This window comes from Phyllostomus discolor, chromosome 7, assembly GCF_004126475.2.
Source record: "Phyllostomus discolor isolate MPI-MPIP mPhyDis1 chromosome 7, mPhyDis1.pri.v3, whole genome shotgun sequence".
Lineage (NCBI taxonomy): Eukaryota > Metazoa > Chordata > Mammalia > Chiroptera > Phyllostomidae > Phyllostomus > Phyllostomus discolor.
Genome location: NC_040909.2, coordinates 101,679,981 through 101,702,339, shown reverse-complemented (window position 1 = coordinate 101,702,339; position 22,359 = coordinate 101,679,981). Strand labels below are relative to the sequence as shown.

Genomic DNA, 22,359 nt, shown 5'->3' with positions numbered 1-22,359 from the left:
GGTTACAAAAGCAAGTGTAAAATTAGATTATTATAAACTTAATGATTATTTCTCAGTGTGTGCCCAAACTTATTTGATCATAAATCCTATTTTATAACATCAATTACTATGTCAAAGGGCACACTTGGAGAACTTGAACTTTAATTATCATGAAAAATTTCCCTGAGGAACAAAGATCTTGAGAAATACATAGAATGTGAGTCAAGTATGGTCCAGAACAACCTGCACCAGAATCACCAGGGGTTATTTGTTTTAAAAAATGACTGGGCCCTCCCTCAGGTGCCTGAAATCAGAATTTGTGGTGTGGGGACCTTGGCTCTGTGCATTTTAACAGCACCTCGGGTTATCTTCACACAAAGTCAGGCATGAGAAGCCCCATAGAACACACATAATGCGGAGGGAAGGCATTCATTACTGTCTACTCAAATCATACTAAATAATAAGATACTTTGGGTTCTTTAAGTTTAATCTCAAAACTTGGGAACCTATGAGATCTTGCACATAGTGACTTCTCCCAGGATGTCATTTGCCGGGCCTAACAGAATGAACACCTGACATTCCTGAAACAGTCATTGAGGGTTTCATTTTATTAGTATAGGGGTCCAAGTATTCTTTTACTTCCTAACATGAAGCCGTGATTCAAATAATATGAGGTCTTTTGTATACCTGCAAGTTACACACACATAGTACGTAATTTCTTCCCATTTTTATTGACACTTGTGAAGTATTAATAGCTTTATAGGTCAGACTTCATAGAAAGGAAGTAAGAGAAGGAAATAACTGTGTGGTAAAATGAGTTTCATGCATATTTTTTTCCAAGACGGAAATATCCTGGGTAGAAGTCGAGGGCCAGCTAACTCAAATGCCTAGGAGGGTCCCTGATTTTAAAAAAAATGTTCTATTTATTTTTCCTATGTGAAGAACATTTTTAAAAAGCAATCTAAATCTTCCTTCTGCTTATTAAACAGTGGGACTGAGTGCTTTTTCCTCAAGAGGGAGAAGGGAAGGGAATTCACTTTTACTCAGGCTCTGCAAAGGAGCTGGTCCTTTATGTTATTTATTTAATGCAATACCCAAAACAACTCAAAAGGCAAGGTGGTATGTCTTTATGTCATTTAAATAGATTAAGGAACTGAAGCTGAAAGAAGCTCAATGGCTTGCCTAAGGGTTTATGACTATTAAATGGCAAAAACAGAATTTTAACCTTCTTCATGTACCTTTTTTTTTCTCTCCATAAGAGCACAGTAGAGAGCTGCAGAAATACACTTTGCCTCAGCAATACCTCAAAGTGTATTTAAGGAGAGTAAGGACTCTCCTTACTTCCTGGTACAGACAAAGGGTAGCAGCCCCCAGCAGCTTCAGCTCCAGCGGGGGTTGCTGACTCTGGGAGCTCCCACCAGCATCGTGGTGTCCCTAGTGCCTCCCGTGCCCCAACAAGCAGCATAGAGCAGTGATTACCAACATTGATTTGGGTTTGACAATGACCAGCTGCTTAACCTTAAGTAAATTACCCAGTCTAAGATTGTTTTCTCAGTTGTACAATGCGAGTAATGTCTACTGCATAGAATAGTGTGGGTTTCTTTAACAGCTTTATTGAGGTATAATTTACATGCAATGTATAGCTCAGTGAGCTTGGTAAATATCTTCAGTTGGGCAAAACCCACCAAATCCCATTTTAGAACATTTCCACCATCCCATAAAGTACCATGGGGCCTTATTTCAGTCAGTCTCCAACCATACCCTTGGTCCCAGCAACCATCTGTCTGCTTTCTTTTCCAGAATATCATATAAATGGAATTACACAGTATATAGTCTTTTGTGCTTAATGTCTTTACCTAGCACGATGTTTGTGGTTCATTCATTTTATTTCTTGCTTGTACCAGTAGTTCATGCCTCTTATTCCTAAGTAGTATTTCATTGTGTAGATATAACTGCATTTTAAAAACCTCTTCATTAGTTGATGGACATTTGGGTTCTCATTTTTGGCCATTGTGAATAATGATGCTGTAAATACTAAGCATATAAATATTTGCTGTGGACATAGGTTTTTATTGTTCTTGAGTAGATACCTAGATGTATCAATAGAATTTTTGGGCTACATGATAAGTATATGTTTGATGTTATAAGATGTTGTCAAACTGTTCAAAGTGGCTGTACCATTTGTGTTCCCATCAACGGTGCACGAAGGCTTCAGTTGCTCTGCATCCTCACTGAGCCTTGGTATTACCAGTCTATTTAACATAAGCAATCTTAGTGGGCGTGTGGTGGTTTCTCAATGTTGGCTTAAATTTTATTTCCTTAATGACCAGTGATCTTGTGCTTTTTTGTGCCTTGTTGGCCATTCATATACCTTTTCCTGTGAAGCATCTGTTCAAATTATATATCTTCTTTTATGAATTACTTATTCATAAGAGATACGTATCTTCTTTTGGGTAAGGCTTGTTAAAATATTTTGTCCAACTTAAAATTAAGTTGTTTGCCTTGTTTCTATGAGCTTTAAGAGTTCTTTATATATATTTGGAAGTGAATCTTTTGTTAGATGTATTTTGCAAATTTCTCCCCAAATGTCGCTTGCCTTTTCATTTCCTTAATGGTATACCTCAAAGAGCAAAGCTCTTAATTTTGATGAAGTTCAATTTGCCAAACATTTTCTTCTATGATACAATAATAAGCACAGTCAGAAAAGAAAAAAAAAATCTAAGAAATCCTTCCCTAACCAAAAGTCACAATTTTTTTTCCTAGGTATTTTTATAGAGATTTCATAGCTTTAAAATTCTCACATTTAGGCTTATGATCTATTTTGAGTTAATTAAGGGTAAGTGGCTTAAAATAATATAAATGTATTCTCTTAAGATCAGAAGTAAGAAATCAATTTCACTGAGCTAAAGTCAAGGTGTTGGCAGTTCTGAATCCTTCTGGAGGCTCAAAAGGACAATCTTTTTCTCTGCCTTTTCCAACTTTTGAACTGTAGGAGTTCTCTCAATATTTTCCAGAGAAACCCCTGATCAAATATATAATTTACAAATATTTTCCCATTCCATGGGTTACTTTTCCATTTTGTTGATGGTTTTCTTTGCTCTACAGAAGATTTTTAGTTTGATGTAAGTCATCTTGTTTACTTTGCTTTAGTTGCTTTTGCTCTTGGTGTCAAATCCAAAAAAATCATTGTCAAGACCAATGTCAAGGAGCTTACTGACAATGTTTTCTTTTAGGAGTTTTATGGTTTCAGGTCTTATGTTCAAGTCTTTAATGTGTTTTGAATTGGTATTTGTATATGATGTAAGATAGAAATCCAGTTTCATTCTTTTCACGTGGCTCAATTTTCCCATCACCATTCATTTGAAGAGACTGTCCTTTCCCCATTGTATATTCTTTGTTTCTTTGTCACAAATTAATTGACCAAATATGTATGGGCTTATTTCCACACTCTCTATTCTGTTCCATATTTTATGTTTGTTTTTATGTCAATACCATACTGTTTTGATTACTATAGCTTTGTAATATTGTTTAAAATCAGGTAGCATGATGCCTCAGCTTTGTTCTTCTTTCTCAGGATGCTTTGGCTATTGGGAGTCTTTTGTGGTTCCATACAAATTTTAGAATTGTTTGTTCTATTTTTGTGAAAAATTTTGTGGAAATTTCATAGGGATTGTATTGAATCTGTATATTGCTATGGGTAGTATGAATATTTTAACAACATTAATCCTTCCAATTCATAAGCACAAAATATCTGCCCATTTATTTCTTTCCTCTTCTATTTCTTTCATCAATTTCTTATAGCTTTCAGTGTGCAATAGTTAATATGATTTATTTCTTTTTTTTAAACATCAATATGTGGTTGCCTCTTGACTGCCCCCTGCTGGGGACCTTCCCCACAACCCAGGCATGTGCCCTGAGTGGGAATCAAACCATTCTTTGCTTCACAGGCGGGCGCTAAACCCATTGAGCCACAGCAGCCAGGGCTGATCTATTTCTATGTTTTCCTACCTCCTTAATTAAATTTACTCCTAAGTATGTTATTTTTTATGCAATTTTAAATCAGGTTGTTTTCTTAATTTCTCTTCCTACTAGTTCATTATTAGTATATAGAAATGCAACAGATTTATTTGTACACTGATTTTGTGTCCTGCAACTTTACAGAAAATTTTTGATTAGTTCTAATAGTTTTTTTGTGAAGTGTTTAGGGTTTTCTAGATATACTATCATGCTCTTTGCAAATAGTGACTGCATCCATTTTTTTTTTTACTTCATCCTTTCCAATTTGGTCGTCTTTTTTTTTTTTTCTTGCCTAATCCCTCTAGCTAGAATTCCCAGTATTATGTTGAATAAAAGTAATGAGAGTGAGTATCTTTATATTGTTCCTGACTTCAAAGGAAAAGCATTAAGCTTTTTATTATTGGACTTCAGGGTATTGAGGTAGTTTCCTTCCGTACCCACTGTTTTGAGGGTTTTTATCATAACATGGCTGTGCATAGGTGCTTTTTATAAGGTTGAGGAACTCCTATCTATTTCTGGTTTGTTAAGACTTAAAAATCAGGAACTGATGTTAATTTTGTCAAATAAGTTTCCTTGTTTTTGAAGTAATCATTTACTCTTTCTCTTTTACTAATATGATCTCTCCATTGATTTTTTGACTATTAAGATAACCTCTTATTTCTAGAATAAACCCTACATTGTTATGTATATTATTCTTTCAAGTGTTTTGTTTGACTTACTAAATTTAAAAATATGTTTCAATCAATATTCAGGAGAAATATTTGTCTATTGTTTCTTTTTTCTTTTAGTCCTTGTCTGGTTTTCATATCCAGACAATACTCACCTCATAAATCTGTTTTGTGAAAAAATTTATTTAAGATTAGTATTCTTTTTCTTAAATATTTGTTTCAATTCACCAGTGATTGTATCTGTGTTTTGGCCTTTCTCATGAGAAGGTTTTTAATTACTAATTTAACTTATTTGTTTGATAAAAGTACAAAGGGTGGGAAAAGGTAGGTTTACAGCTACAATCCAAATAAATAATACAATAATTAATAAATAATAATGCAAGAATAAATTCTGTGTTTCACATAATCACAACTGTAAACTTACCTTTGCCAACCCCATATATTCAAATTTTCTGTTTCTTCTTAAGACAGTTTTGGTAATTTTGGTCTGAGAAATTTGTTCCTGTCCTCTGAATTGTCAAACTTGTCGGCATAAAGTTATTCATAATATTCTTGTATTAGCCTCTTTTTGGTAGGATCTATAGTGATATACCCTCTTTTATTCCTGATACCTTTTTTCTTGATCAGTTTAGCTAAACATTTATCTACTTTATTGATTTTTTTCAAAAAAGCAACTTTTGTTTCATTGATTTTTATCATTTCCCTCTTTTTCACTTATTTTCACCTCATGATTATTTTCTTCCTTCTACTTAATTTGGATTTAATTTGCTCTTCTTTGTCTAGCTTCTTAAGTTTGAGTCTTTGATCATTTGTTTAAATCATTTTTATTTTCAAAGTAAACATTTAAAGTTCTAAATTTCCTTCTAAGCACTCCTTTAGGTTTATGCCACCTTTCTTTTTTTTTTTTTTTAAAGATTTTATTTATTTACTTTTAGGGAGGGAGGGAGATAGATAGATAGATAGATAGATAGATAGATAGATAGATACATCAATGTGCGGTTGCTGGGGGTTATGGCCTGCAACCCAGGCATGTACCCTGGCTGGGAATCGAACCTGGGACAGTTTGGTTCCCAGCCCGCGCTCAATCCACTGAGCTACGCCAGCCAGGGCGCCACCTTTCAATATACTGTGTTTTTATTTTCATTCAGTTCAAGATTACATTCTACTTCTCTCTGTAATTTATAAGATTGTTCTTAATTTCCAAATATGCGGCCATTTCCCAAAGTTTGTTCTGTCATTAGTTTCTAATTTAATCCCATTGTCATTAGGGAACAAATTCTGTATTATTTTGGTTCTTTGAAATTTGTGGGGTTTTTTATGCACTAATATATGTTTATATTGGTGCAGATCCCATGTGCATGTCAAAGGAATGCACATTCTACTCTGAATTTTATGGAGCTCTCTATACATGTCAAGTTTGTCAATATTGTTTTTCAGTTTTTCTCTATTATTATTGATTTATCTTTATACTAATTTTATCAATTACTGAGGGGACAGTTTTGAAATCTTTTACTATAAGTGTTGATTTGTCTATTTCTTCCTTTAATTCTGTCAGTTTTGCCGCATGTATTTTGGAGCTTTGTTAGACATCTATATATTTATAATTGTTATATCTTCTTGCTACATTAACCCTTCAAAATTATGAAATATATCTCTGTCTCTAGTAATTTTACTTGCTTTAAAGTCTATTTCGTTCATTTGTGTCTTGAATTTAAATTGTCTTTATAAGTACATCTGCCTGTATTTTGTTTTTTAAATCTCATATAATCTTTGCCTATTGACTAGAATGTTCAGTTTATTTCTATTAATATACTCTTTATTATATTTGGATTTAGCCCTGCCATTTGATTATTTTATAGTTCTCTCATCACTCTTTTCTTTCTCTATTTCTCTATTCTATAAAATAGAGAAATAAAATGCCATTTAATTTCTTTCAATGCAATTTTAATTTCTTTGTTAAATTTGAAGCTCTAATTTGTTGCCTTTACAATATGCATTTTTTAACTTCTAAAAATCTACTTCAAGTTACCAGTAATACTGTTTTTTTTTTTACTGTAAAATACAGGAACTTGACATTGGTATAGATGAACACATCCATTCTTTTTTGTTATAGTGTTATATTTACTTCATGTATATAAATTTTAAACCCAATAATAGAATTTTTTTCCTTTAAGAAGTCATATAGTTTTTAAAGAATTTCAGAAAGGAAGAGATACTGTGTGAGAGTAGAAATATATGTATGTAGACATGTGTATTTGTGTATATATATACATGTATAATTACATACATATCACATATTCCTATACCTATAGTTTCACATTTTTAGCGCTCTACATTCCTTCCTCTAGATCTGAGTTACCTCTGGGTTTCACTTCCCTTTAGCCTAAGGGTATTTTTTGTTTGCTTTGTTTTGTTTTGGTTTTTATTTTTGTATTTGCTGTAGTACATGTCCGTTAGCAATTCTCTGAGTTTTTGTTTATCTGAAATGTCTTTATTTCACCCTCATTTTCAAAAAGTCATTTCTCTGGAAAGAGAATTTTTAACTGACAGGTTTTTTTTTTTATTTTAAGCACATTGAATATGCCATTTCAATATCTGTGTCTCTGTTGTTTCTGATGAAAAGCTAGCCATTATTCATATTATTGTTCCCCTGTATGTGGTGAGTCATTTTAACCTTGCTGCTTTCAAGATTTTATCTTCGGTTTTCAAATGTTTGACTCTTATATGTTCAGTTGTGTTTCCTTTGGTTTATCCTACTTGGGGTTTATTGAATTTCTTAGATTTGTAAGTTAATGTTTTTCACCAAATTTGGGTATGTTTGAGACATTTTTCCCTGATGTTTTCTCTCCTCTTCTGGAATTTTAATTACATGTATTTTGCAAAATCTGATATTGACCCACAGATCTTTGAAGCTCTGTTTATTTTTATTCAGTCTTTTTGCTCTGTTTTTAATAAATAATTTCTACTGATCTATCTTCACTTCATTGATTTTTTTGTTCTCTATCATCTCAAATCTGTTTGTGAGTCTGTCTATGTAATGTATTTTTCATTTCAGTTATACTTTCACACCTAAAATTTTCATTTGGCTCATTTATAGTTTCTTCTTTTTTAGTATTCACTATTTTTACTCATTATTAGTATATATTTTTTATTTTCTCAAACATGACTTTCTTTGATTTTTTTAACATATTTAAAATGGCTGTTTGAAATCTTTGTCTTAAATCCAACATTTGGGCCCATTCAACATCAGTTTCTAATGACTTGCCTTTTTTCTAAATACATGTCATATTTTTTCACTTATTAAACCTCACAGTCTTTGGTTTAAAAATAGAGGGAGCTCTGATTGATGTTGCTCCATGGGTTGGGCATCATTCTGCAAATGAAAAGGTTGCTGACTGGATTCTGGTAGCTGGTAGAGGATGGAAATGTTCCCAGACCAAAAGACAAAAACCCTGCAAACCCACAGTTCTCAGTCAATACAGTAACAGTTTCTCATGAGTAAACACTTCTCAAGTGGTTGCCTATCTTTCGTTATTTCCCAGTACCCTGGAATGATTGACATTAAAAATTTTGTCCAGTTTCTATGGAGAAGAATCACATGACCAATTTATACTATCATTACCAGACTATAGACCATAGGATTATTTTAAAGATGAAAATAAATTGAGTATAGTAGCTGGCATATAGTACTCAATGAATGATGGCTATTTCTGTTATTGTTATATTACCTAATATATTCTAGATCTCTCACTGGGCCCTCAGTATTATTCATTCATTTTTTCCTCTGGAACAGAGTTTCCAAACTATGTATTGGGAAATCTAGCTCACCAATCCTCAGGCTGTCACCTCAGCCTCACCCAGGATTCCAAATTCCTCAGTTTACCCAAATGTCTCATACAAATACCATCATTTTCTATGTGTGCCACGATGTGGAAAGTTTAGGAAAGTAATACTGTGGAGGACATCCCAGAGTAGGTCTCTATTGGGTCTTCTAGATCTGCCTTCTGGAACAAGTCTTTTAAGGAGCTATTCCAAAGTTCTCTAGAACAGGAACTCATCTACATGTAAGACCCTCCATTCAGTCAGTAACTTTGATGATTTGCAATGTGCCAGGGTCCTTCTACCACCTTCCACTACTCCCAAAAGTAAACCAACATGGCCCATGGTATGTTCTACATTCTATACTTGCCCTGTTTTCCTTGGTAGTTTATGCACTGGGGGACTGAGAATAGTCCTAATTAAGGTTTTTTTTTGTTTTTGTTTTTTTTTTTTTGCTTTACCAAAGACACAGATGGGGGCATCTCTTATTTTATTCTGTAGCAGCATCTTATCATTTTTCCCTAAGGTACTGTTACAGAATAAAATAACGGTGGCCCTGGGTTACCCAGTTTACAAATGCTACATGGAAAACAGAAGGAATTCTGTATCAGTTATTTTCCTGTTGGAGGGCAGTCTTTTCACAGTCACCAATGCACTGATATGGTTGCAGCCATCAGCTTTTCTAACTAGAGAGAGACAATAATGGTGCTGTTCTGTGTCATCATGAGGATTTCATTTAGGTTCCTATTCCTATTTGTGTGAATTGGGCCCTCACTGAGTCTTTTGTGCCCTAGGCTTGTGGGTCTAAGCTAACTGGTATGATGCAGTGAATATCTATCTGCTTTTACAACTCCAGCATTGATCAGATAATACAGATTACATGTGAACTACCTTGCATATTAATTTGCAGCAATTATCTGTGTTCCAGTTAGTGGCAATGAGGTCAACACTTTTATGGAGACCTATGATTTAATTGTGGAGAAATAACAGTAACTTCCTAACTAACTAACAGGACCATGTTTGCTCTTGCCACTTAGTGAGCCCATCAGTTAAGGGGCAGCATTTCTGTGTGATACTAACTTTAATGAAAGTTCATTTAGCATGCCCACTTTTGAAATAATATACATAAGGGAGACATAATTTATTTGTAATTAAGTTATAGCAAGAAAGATAAGCTTCACTGTTAAAATCTTAATTAGAGAAAAATGTTCACTATTTGTCATTAAAATGCTTTACAGACCATTTTTAATGAAAGTACAGTGGTAAAATGCATTATTTCATGCTTATGAAAATAAATGATATTTTCGAGCAGCTTCTAGCACTAGTTCACACTTTAACAAGTGAAATATGCCTTCATCACACTCAAGTTTCACCACTCTCTCATTCTTGAAATTTGTTTTCATCCCTGCACAAGCGACTGTTAGGACAAAAATATGATGTGCTAATTAAACACTCCAGTGCAACTAGTTCACAAGGGAATTATCCTCTACCAGCCAAAGAACTTTTGGAGTTGGGGCCAAAGATTTGTTTGGAGTTTTGTTTTATCAGTTCATGTTTGGGTCCTTGTAGGTAATATTCTCCTTCTAAGATGGGCCTGTACTTGGAGCCTCCTTAATCACTGGATCTTATATATCTATCTGCAATGTCTAGCACTATGCCAGGATCACAAGAATTTGTTCTAGGGATGAATGGTTGAATTGATAGGTGATAGATGGATGATCAAACAGACCAATAAATATTAGAATTATTTATTCTTTTATTCATTCATCTGAACAAATAAAAAATACTAGGACAGGATTGTACAATGTCATGAAGGATGGGATAGGAAAGAGTTTCCAGACTGGAAATAAACAAGTTTATGTTGAAAGTGTTTTTCTTTGGCCCTGGCTGGTGTGGCTCAGTGGATTGAGTGGTAGCCTGTGAACCAAAGAGTAACCAGTTCTATTCCCAGTGTAGGGAACATGCCTGGGTTGCAGGCCAGGTCCCAGTAGGGGGCACATGAGAGGCAACCACACATTGATGTTTCTCTCCCCCTCTTTCTCCTTCCCTTCCCCTCTCTCTAAAAATAAATAATTAAAATCTTAAAAAAAAAGAAAGTCTTTTCTTTGGGACAAACCTCAGAACTAAGGACAAACTGTAACTGATTAATTAACACATGCATAGGAAGGAAGTCTACAGTAAGATAATCAGAACTTCATGAGGTTTTTCCTGTTTCTAGGATTTGAATCCTGGGTTAATGAGTCTGTGAGTTAATAGCCACATTAAGGAGGAGTACTTGTATGTGACCTAAAAGCTGTCTCAAAAATCAAGGAGGATTCTCTTTTGTGGGGCCTTGACAAACAATTCTAGAGTTAACTTTCTTACACCATTCATTAATTTCTTAGACATGAGTCATCTGGTCATCGTTCATCTCTTCTGTCTTCTTAACTGTCTTGGTTGCCCTTCTGTAGACCTATTGAAGTCTTTTTTGTCTTTATTGAAGTGGAAAACCCAAAACTACACACAGTATGTTAAGTGATGGCTTTTAAAATAAATATAACTGCTGTTATCCATTTTATTTCAGGAGGCCCAGTTCCTTATTCATCATGGACATAGTAGTACCTCCTGAATCTTGCATTATAATGATGTTTTACTGTTTACTTTGCTCCGAACCCACATTGTCTCACTTGATTTTATAATAACCCTTTGGAACAAGGACAGCTGCTATAGTCATGTTCATTTTACAGATAAGGAAACTGAGACTGAAGGAAGTGAAATGACCTTTCCAAGCTCATGTAATAGACAACAGAAGAGCCAGAACCTGAACCCTTGCCTCCAAAGCCCACATGAATGATAATGATGAGGTTCCATCTGTCACAGCTTATTAAATATGTAGTTACTAAATATGAGGCACAGCACTAAGTACTTTCCATGTTTGCATATTTAATTTGTACAACCAACAACCCTATTAGCCAAGGGTCGAACAAGTCAAGCGATTTGCAAAAGGTCACAGGGCTAAAAAACAACAAAAATAGAATCTGATAAAAAAGAAAATTCTAGCCCTGGCTGGCATAGCTCAGTGGATTGAGCGCAGGCTGCAAACCAAAGCATTGCAGGTTCGATTCCCAGTCAGGGTACATGCCTGGGTTGCAGGCCAGGTCCCCAGTGGGAGCCATGTGAGAGGCAACCACACATTGATTCTCTCTCTCTCTTTCTCCCTCCCTTTCCCTCCCTAAAAATAAATAAATAAAATCTTTAAAAAAAGAAAAGAAAAGAAAATTCTGCCAGACCCCAAAGCTGCCCCACCAGCTCAGATCCTCTGACTCTGACTCAGAGTCATTGTTTTTCTCTCAGTACATCAGGCAATGATCACAAAACCCCAGAAAACCTTCCTGGGTTGTATCTGTTAACTTGGGGCTGGTCAGCCCACAGGTCAATATCTGAAGGGTGACAATCATCCCAGTTTGCTCAGAACTGAGTGGTTTCCCTGATAGGGGAGTTTTAGTGCTAGTACTGAAAAGTCCTGCACACACCAGGATAACTTGGTCACTGTAATTATCTGGTACCCTCTGTCCACTAAGGCATCTTGTGGGAAATTCCTGTTATTTATGTAAATTCAGGAGAAGTTAGAGCCCAGAGAGGTAAAGGCAACTTTGAATAAATAATGAGATTCTTTTGGCCTCTGACCCAGAGGCTGAAGGCCCAGAGTAAAAACATACATGGATAACCATTACCTGTAGAATTTAGTTTAACTGTGTTTTGTTCTTCAGAATTCCTTTTCTGACTTCTTCAATACTGTATAAAAGTCAGTTCTATGTATTTTCCTGTCCCAACCTCTTAGATTTCACGATATCTTGCATATTTTGAAAAACCACTCCCAGCCTCTCCCCTTATGTATTAAACTTGGATTCATAAGTTTATTCCTCACCCAACATGTCCCATACGAACCGCCTCTGCATGTAAACTGCTCTTTCATATGGTTTGAAATCACAGCATCCCCACTTGGAGCACAACCGTCAAACATGTAAACACAAAATTGAGTTGTTTTGTTTTATTACAGTTTTGCTTGAGAATCTACACACCCTCAAGGGGAAAGGCTCTGGCACCTTCTACATTGGAGCTGTGGGCAGGCAGGTCTTGACCCTGGACCCAGAAGGTCATAATTCCTGCTGTCCTCCCTAGCCTCCTCCCCATTATATGTATGTAATTCTTACTTCCTTTTTGTCTACACATGTGTATCTATATGTAAAAAAAAATTAACATTTGTATACTCTGGACCAACTTTCATGAGAGCTGAGTATTTTCCACATATAATGCATGCTTTTTTACCCAAATTTTTGAGGGAAAAATAAGGATTCACATTATACATGAGTAGTACTAATTCTGTATCTATATAAATGTTTTAAATTCTTTTATTCATGCTTACATATTAAAAGTGTAACTCTAGAAAGCAAGAACTATATTCGGATCAAAAATAATGCCCTGGAATACAATCATTGGTTTTGTTTCTAAATATAAATAAATAAATAATTAATTTTTTAATTAAAATGAAAGATTTTTTTCCTTGAAGGCTTGGGCTGAAAATGTGGATGCACATTATTCACAGCAAAATGCAGTAAATGACAGATCAGTGCTAGCAGCCAGGCAAAAGGAAAAATGTGACCAACAGAAGGGTCCCAAGGGCTTCCTGTGAGATCATGGTATTATCTCTCAAATAGGTAGTTGAGCTGAGCCACTCATGTTGAGCCACTCATGAACCACTCATGAGTTGAACCACTCACGTTGGCTACTCGTGTGGGCACTGCTTGGTGAGAGAAGTCAGAAGGTTTAAGGGTGTTATGGAATGCTCTGCTGAAACCAAAATTACTGTGTGTTAACCAGAGAATTTTGCTTCATGAATCTAAATGAGAGTGATCAGCGAAAAGTATTCTAGCCAGTCATTCATTCATTAATTCAACGGAGAGTGATCAGCGAAAAGTATTCTAGCCAGTCATTCATTCATTAATTCAACGTAGATCTTTGAGCATCTACTATATGCCAGTCATTATTCTAGAACACAGACTTCATTTATATTTTGATGAAGGAGAGACAGACAAACCAATAAATGTTTCAAGTGGCTATACGTGCTATAATGAAATCCAACAGGATAAGGAAATAAAGGGAAATGGTGGAAAATGAGGGCTATTTTAGCTGGTGAGATCAGGAAAGACCTTGTCAATAAAATGACAGCTGATTAGAGCTATGAATAAAGTGAGAGAGGAAGCTATGCCTATGTCCGGGGGAAGACCATTCCAGGAAGAAGGAATGGCCAGGATAAAGAGCAGTGCCTTGGGTCACCTCAGGGGAACTCGAGGAGGTGATGGCATCCACCACAAACCAGGAAAGTTAGGAGGGACTGTAAGAATGACAACAGTGGATTCTTTTACAGGTGCCATGAGCTGTAATTTCATCATGGTAGTTAACCATTTTAATTGTTTAATATGTGCAACAATAAAAAAAAAAACATGTCATGAACCACTGGGCTAGCTACATCAGGAAGATGACTGAGAATCTCAGCGTGGGAGAGAGAGAAAAAGTCTCTTTAGGCTACTGGGAACTGTTTGCTATATCTGGATACCCCAGCCAAAAAGGCCTCTGCTTTGGGGGTGTCCACACTTGCTGAGAGTGGGCAAGTTCCTGTTTCACTGGGGTTGAAGTTGACTGGGACCTGTACTAGAGTCCTGAATTCCCAGGCACCAGGTCAGTCTTGAGCTGGAGAGAGGCTGAAGTGTTTCTGCTGTGTCATCAGCAATCAGGTGTTTAACTGGCATTCCACAGCCTGTCGTAAAATCATTCCATATGTGAGGCTACTCGTGATCTGTTTCTGAGGGGGAAATGGTAAAGGAGGTGAGAACCTTTTTTTAAAGCATAGTTGACATACAATATTATATTATTTTCAGGTGTACAACATAGTTATTCAACACTTACATACCTTATAAAGTGGTCACAATAAGTCTAGTGGTCATCTGTCACTGTACAAAGTGATTACAGTGTTATTGGCTGTATTCACTCTGCTGTACATCATTACATTCCCATGATACTTATTTCACAACTGGAAGTTTGTACCTCTTATTCCTCTTCACCTTTTTCATTTATCCCCTGACCCTTCTCCCTTCTGGCAGCCATCAGTTTCTTCTCTGTATTTTCTTTGTCTGTTTCTGTTTTGTCCATTTTGTTTTTTATAGATTCCATGTAGAAGTGAAATCATATGGTATTTGTCCTTCGTTGTCTGACTTAATTTACTTACTACAGTACCTTCTAGGTCCATCCATGTTGTTGCAAATGAGAGCTGAGATCTTAAAGGGAAAGTCCCTATAGCTCATTCTTTTGAAGCTAATTTGTGGAGCTGGCAGGTTATCAGGGATAGGTAGCTTATATTTGCATTTTTAGTGGGAGAATATGAATGAGACAGAGAATGACCATGAACTATTTACTAAGCTCCTACAAGAGCTTAGTAAATGCAGGACACAGTGATAAACTTAAGCATGAGGGTAATGATGTATAGAACAAACTTCTGATAACAAATGGTATATATCACCTAGTGAGAAAAAAAATCAGATTTCATCAAAAACTAATTTTTATGAATGAAAAGAACCTGAATTCCTGAACTTTGTTATGAGAAGCTGTTAAGTTACTTAGATATATTAAGTTACTTACTAAATTACTGTCCTGCTTACCAAGAATAGACATAAAGGAAAGGGTTCCTCTTGGGGGGAATATAATAACAAGGTGAAGAGACTGTTATGTACAAAGAATGTTGGGAAGCCTTATTTAGTTCAGCCTGGCTGGAATAGTACAAAGTAGGTTTGGAAATATACGTGGAGGTCAGATTGTGGAGGATCTTGCATACCAGACTAGGAATTTGAATTGCATCCTGAAGGCACAAGGGAGTTTTCCCTAGTTTAGAAGAAAGTATATAAAATTTACTGTGACTGAGTTGGAGTGAATGAATTGCAAAATCCAAGGAAAGTAAGACTGGTTAGACACCCTACAATGGTCACTGTTTCAGGTGTCAGATGATATAGTGATCAACGAGCTGGACAAAGATTCACACAAGAGTTTTAAAAAGGTACAGTAAAAAGTAAATAAATAAAAAAGCACGGCAACTTCTACTTTTGACCAAGATGGAGAAACAGGGATTAGATATAACCTCATGCCTAAAACAACTAAAGAAAACAAGATATTAACTATGGTTTTCCTATATTGAACATCAGATATGAGAGGGCAGTGGTCACAGAGAGGACACACAGAGGCCAGCACTGTGATTGCTCCAGCTCACTGACCAGGCAGTGGTTTCCAGGCAGCAGCTTAAGAACTAGGAAACCAGGTGAGCCTAGCAGTCGGCCTGAGCTGAGGAAACCACAGAGTCCAAGGCGGCAAGAGCTTACCGGGAAGAGTACAAGAAAGGAAGTACAAGGAAGAGTATAGGAAAGAAAGAGACAGAGTTCCAGAGATCAGCAGAGGGGTCCCTCAAATGTTCAGGTAAGTACTAATAAACAAATGTATGTGAAGAAAATACCCAAACCTGGAATAGGAACCACCCAAAGGATTAGAAGAAAGCAATTCTTGTATCTTGGGTAGGGAAGGAATAGCTTATCTTCCCAAGGAACAAGGTAGAAAATCTTCATAATTCACAGAACATCAAGGAGTGTGCTAAGAAGGTCCTACCTTCTGTAGTGGAATAAAGGTAGCTGTAGAATAGGGGCTGCTCTAATCCTGACTAACAAAGCTGTAAAGCAAGACTTGAAAAAATCAAATTATTCCAAAGTAACTTAACAGTTTCTAAGGAAAAAGCTCAGAAATATTTACAAGAATACAAAAAATGTCCAGGAGCCAAAAAATGCAATATCCCCAATGTCTGGCATCCAATCAAATATTAGCACACGTGCAAGAGTGGGAAAATATGAGCCATAATAAGGAGAAAAAATAATCAATAGAATGTGACCCACAAATGCTACCAATGATCAAATAAATAGACAAGAACATAACAGTCATTATAACAGTATTCCATATGTCCAAGGAGGTAAATAAAAGATCAGGCATACCTACAGACATAGAAAATACTAAAAAGACACAAACTAGAATCCTAGAGATGAAAACTGCACCTATAATTTTAAAAGAATACACTGAATAGGATGAATATGAAATTAGATAATGCAGAATAAAATATTCATAAATTTGAGGACATTACATTGAAACACAGAGAAATAAAAATATGACCAGAAAATTTTTAAACTGTGGGAAAACATGAAGCAGCCTGATATACATGTAATGGAAGTTCCCAATGGCCAAGAGAGGGCAGAAAAAATATTTGAAGAAATAATGGCCAAACACTTTTATAAACTGGATGAAAACTTAAACTCACAGATCCAAGAAACTCAATGAACCTGGAGCACAAGCATGAAGGAAACTGATCCAAGTTACAACATAAACAAATTGCTTAAAACCAGGAATTAAGAGAAAATCCTCAAAGAGGTTCAAGGAAAAAAATGTATTATGTATAGAGTAATGAATAAGACAGCAATTTTTTTTCTATCCAAATTGATCTATAGATTCAGTGCAATCCCAATCAAATCCTAGCAAATATCTTTAAAAAAGTAAAAGAAATTAACAAGCTGCTTCTAAAATTCATGTTCAAATGAAAGGAACTAGAAAAGCCAAATGATTTTTTAAAAGAACAAAGTTGACCCAGCAATTCCACTGCTGGGACTATATCCTAAGAACACTAAAACACCAATCCAAAAGAACCTATGCACCCCAATGTTCATAGCAGCACAATTTACAATAGCTAGATGCTGGAAGCAACCTAGATGCCCATCAGTAAATGAATGGATTAAAAAACTATGGTACAGTTACACAATGGAATTCTATGCAGCAGAAAGAAAGAAGGAGCTCCTACCTTTTGCAACAGCTTGGATGGAGCTGGAAAGCATTATGCTAAGCGAAATAAGCCAGGCAGTGAAAAACAAATACCATATGATCTCACCTTTAACAGGAACCTAAACAACAAAACAAAGAAACAAGCAAAATATAACCAAAGACACTTAAATAGAGGACAGGCTGACAGTGACCAGAGGGGAGAGAAGAGGGAGTTTCAGGGAAGAATGGGAAGGGTGTACAGGAACAAATTTAAAGGACACATGGACAAAAACTAGAGGGAGGGTGGTAATGGGAGGGAAGTGGGGAGGGTTGGGTGGGTGGGCTGGAATGGGAGTAAAAGGGAGAAAACTGTACTTGAACAATGATTAAAAGAAAAAAAAGAACAAAGTTGATAAGCAAACAACTAGAACAGGAACAGAATCAGAGAAATGGACATCATGTGGAGGGTTTTCAGTGAGGAGGGGAAGGGGAGGAATAGGGGGAAAAGGTACAGGGAATAAAAAGCATAACTGGTAGGTATAAAATAGATGGGGAGAGGTATGGGAAAAAGAGAATTCTAAGAACTTATACGTACAACACATGGACTTGAACTAAGGTGGGGGAATGCTGAAGGGTTGTGGGCGGTGGGGGGATAAAAGGGGAGAAATTGGGAAAACTGTAATAGCATAATCAATAAAACATCCTTAAAAAAAGAACAAAGTTGAAGGACTTAATGATACATGATTTCAAGGCTTTTTAAAAAACTGTAGTAATCAAGACAGTGTGCTATTGGGGAAGAGACAAACGATTAAAACAATAGCACCCTGTGCACAGTTCAGAAATAGAACCACACAAATATGGTCAACTGAATTTTTTCAAAGGTGCAAAGAAAGTCTTTTCAATAAATGGTTCTGGATACTCTGGTGCAGAAAAATTAAAAATCATACAGTGTACCATTTATAAAAACTAAGTCAAAATAGATTTAAGCCTAACTGCAAAATTTAGAACTATAGAACTTTTTGAAGAAAACACAGGAGAAAATCCTTGTGACCTTGGACTAAACAAAGTTTTCTATATCTGATACCAAAGTGCCACCTATTTAAAGAGAAAGAACAGAATTGACTTTATTAAAATGAAAAACTTCTGCTCTTGGAAAAATACTGTTAAGAGAATAAAAAGACAAGCCACAGGCTGAGAAAAGATATTTATAAAACATGTATTTGATAAAGGACTTGTATCCAGAATATTTTAAAAACTCTAAAATTCAAGAATAATAAAACAAACAACCCAGCTAAAAAAGGCAAAAGATATGAACACTGAGCTGCAGAAGATATACAAATGGTCACCTTAGCACATGAAAAAGGGTTCAACATGGTTAACCATTAGACAAATGCAAACTAACACTACAATGAGAGTCAAAGCTTTGGACCTTGGGTAACTGAAAGATTGACAGTACATATGATTGCTAAAGTAGGAAACCAGTTAGGTCTGAGGGTACAGGGCTGAGTTTTAGATATGCTCTTTTTGAGGTAAGAGAGGACCATTCAGAGTGGAAATACCTAGCACACAGATGAAAATATAGGACTAGAACTTGGAAGACAAGTCGTGTCTGGATAAATATTTTTTAAAATAAAAGCACATAAAGAAGAATCTATACCCAAATGACTTCTTTCCTGATGATGGATGTTTCCATGTATGTATATGTGTGTGTTTCTTATTGCTTCATATGAAACACATACATATATATATACATGGTTTTGTATAACTATATAAAAGCTTATAAGGTTACTTCTTAGCCTTGGAAATAGCAAACACTAAAACATTCGTTAAGTTAAATTACATTTGGTGTGGTTGGATACAGATGACATTCCTAACTCAAATCTAAACTAGCCCTCTGTTCAGACTGACCTAAAATAGGCATAAAGATACTAATCTTTAGACCAGGACAGTGAATAGCTTTGAGTTCAGCCTGCATGCAAGTCAGTTTATATGTGTGCCTCAGCCACCATGGCTACCATCAAAAACAATACATAGTCCCTAGCACACCCCACCTTTAAGTTTATGTTTTGATCACTATCAACAATTGTAGCCAAGTAATAACATGCTGAACCACTTACAGAGGAAATGAGCAATTAAGTCCTAACATCCTTGGATCTAAGCCTAATATTAGGCTGAACTATATGAGGAAATGCTCTCCAAGAACTAGACAGCCAACTATACAAACACAAACAAAAACTCGGTAGCATGCTGCTTAATTTGGGGAGGCTGTTTTAGCTAAGCAGTTTTTGATTGTGGCTTCTTATCCATTGAAAGCATGACAGCTGTGGATACCCCTGGGCATTTTGCAGCTTTACTACTATACAAAGACAGTGATTTCTACTCTGGCATCCCAAATTTCAGAGTGATTAGCATAAGTATTTGTTGATCTTTTAGGAGTGAAAGGCATAGTAGTGTTCGAGTCCATGATATAAAATTGAAAATGTTTGGCTTAGCACATTATCAATAAAAAGACTTTCAGAGACATTAAAATCATTCAAAACAGATGCCTAGAAGCATTATGTCTCAAGAGTGTTTTCCCTTCCAAATATCAAGTAAGATTTTTAACACAAAAGCATATGTTTAATTTGGGCAAAAAATGTCCTTTCTAAATGTAAAAGGCAGGTTAACACCAAGGACCATTTAGTTGATAAGCTCTCATGGATTGAATGTACGTAAAATGCTTTTGGTTCTTGGAATGTTTGGGGCTATTTATTATGTGAATTTTTTATTGATATAATACACAAGTATAATATACCAAAAAACTATGCAAACCATACATGTTCAGTTGAATGGCTTTTCAAGAGGTGAACACACCTGTGTTATTAACAATCAGACCAAGACAGAATATAACCAGCACCTAGGAGTTCCCTTGAATTTCACGCAGTCTCTACCCCTCCTCCCAAGAATAACTAGCATCCTAACATTTACCATAGCATACTTTTATCTGTGTATGAACTTTATAGTAACAGAACCATACTCTTTATGTCTGGGTGTCTTTCACTTGCCATTGTGTGGAGTGGTGTCTGTGTTCATGCACGTAGTTGGAATTCACTCATTCTCACACCACAGTGTGTGCATTCTGCTGTTGACGGATCTTGGCTTGTTTCCAGACTGGGGCGATGACAAATATTACTGCTGAATACATCTTGGTCTGGGTCTTCTGGTGAACATTTTGATGAATTTCTGTTGAGTATACGGAATATTTAAAGGTTGTTATTTTTTAAATCTTATCCTTTCCTCACAGCTACAATCCACCCAGAATTAATTTTTGTGCATTATGTGAAATAGAAAGTCAAGATTGATGTGTTCTGGATGGCTATCCATTGTTGTCTAGATATTAACCACCCTGGGCACTTGATTATTTTCTCTAGCGGAATAATGATAATAACTCCCAAACAATAACATATGTACATATATATGCAAAAATACACATACAAATGTATACCACATGTATGTGACACATAACACACAGGAAGATATTGAGATGCAGATTGTGCTCCAAACATTCATTTGTGAGTTGGCTTTTACGCTTCTACATGTACCCAGCGTTGTCACTGACAGCGATTTCCAGGGCAGCTTGCTCCTGCTGCTCCAAGCACGCTATACTGGTACAGTGGAAACTGCAGTCGAAGTCCAGTTCTGGACCCCAGTGTACCTTACTCTTCACTAGCAGCAAGATAAACAGTGCTTTGAGAGTGAATAAAGAGAGGCCTTCAACAGGAACGAATATGAAGGAGTGGAGTAGCTGCTATTGAACACTAATAACTCATTCATTGGTAATTTATGGATGGCAAAGTATTCCTCTCTTCACAAATGTTCCGAATTGATAAATAGTAAGTACCTCTCATGAAAAACCAAGAATTATATTGCAAGATTCCAGGTCCTCTATGGAAAACTAAGAAGATTATATCCTACACAATTCCTGGAAAGGGGTCATCATTGACAGACCTCAGTGTGAGTGATACCCAAGAATAGTGCAGTGCAGTTCAATATGTGGGGATGGGGATTCATAGATGTAGATACAGATACATGCCATGCCCATCTTCCTTGGTACTAGGGAAGAAGTGTTGCTAGAATTGGAATGTCAAATATTCCTGATCTAATACTTTTTAAAAAATTTATTTATTTATTTTTAAAGAGGGAAGGGAGGGAGATAGAGAGATAGAGAGAGAGAAACATCAATGTGCAGTTGCTGGGGGTCATGGCCTGCAACCCAGGCATGTACCCTGACTGGGAATCGAACTTGTGACACTTTGGTTCGCAGCCTGCACTCAATCCACTGAGCTACGCCAGCCAGGGCTCTGATCTAATACTTTTATTAATAGTAATAAATACAAATTTCAAAGTCTTTTCAAAGCATTCAAAATCTCTTATACTGGACACATTTTAAATAGCAATATAGTTTTATAAAATAGAATTCATAACTCTATAATAGTTCATAACTACTATAACTCTTTAAATAACTCTTTTACTATTTCTGGTGCTAAAGTTCAGTGCTCTAAAGGAATGTCCACTAGGCATGTAAAAGCCTGTCTAGGAAAAATAACTCAAATGAATCTATTACAACTGGTGCCAGTTATTTCTGTGCAGTTAATCTATAAAAGTTTTATAATGTAGCTGAGTGTCCAAGTTGCAAACTAAATGGCAATACAGTAATCCTCTCCCCAAAGCAGAGTGGTCTGACACAAGCCATCCCCCCTCTTTTGAAGTTCCTGCAGAGTTACTATATCATCTTAAAAAATAAAATATCTGACATGTCCAAACAGTCACAGAGATTAAGAGCAGGGGTTTAAAGAAAGATGTAGACTTGTCTGAGCTTGGTATTTTAGTAAATGAGATGTGATTTCTTTTCAGCCTTATTTGAATGCAGGTTGAACCTTATAAGTGCAGACCCTGTGGGATGCCATGTGGTGCGAAGTGAAAGGAGAGCTGCCCCCCTGCGTTTGTGAGCTATCTGAAA

The 22,359-nt window shown here is 36.0% G+C and overlaps 1 protein-coding gene and 1 long non-coding RNA gene across 3 annotated transcripts in view; one reads left to right on the top strand and one right to left on the bottom strand.

Moving 5' to 3' along the window:
• Window positions 1-20,696, bottom strand: part of LOC118501724 — a 32,074-nt gene extending 11,378 nt beyond the window's left edge. The window contains exons 1-2 of one of the 2 annotated variants that reach the window (XR_004904375.1): window positions 20,401-20,696; window positions 6,397-6,398 (exon numbers count right to left, since the gene is read on the bottom strand). This is a non-coding gene — a long non-coding RNA (uncharacterized LOC118501724). Of the gene's footprint in view, window positions 1-6,396; window positions 6,399-20,376 lie in introns of both variants that reach the window. The other variant, XR_004904376.1, reaches the window with a different exon arrangement.
• Window positions 1-22,359, top strand: part of CPA6 (carboxypeptidase A6) — a 245,844-nt gene that overhangs the window by 34,033 nt on the left and 189,452 nt on the right. The gene's annotated exons all lie outside the window — the stretch shown is intronic.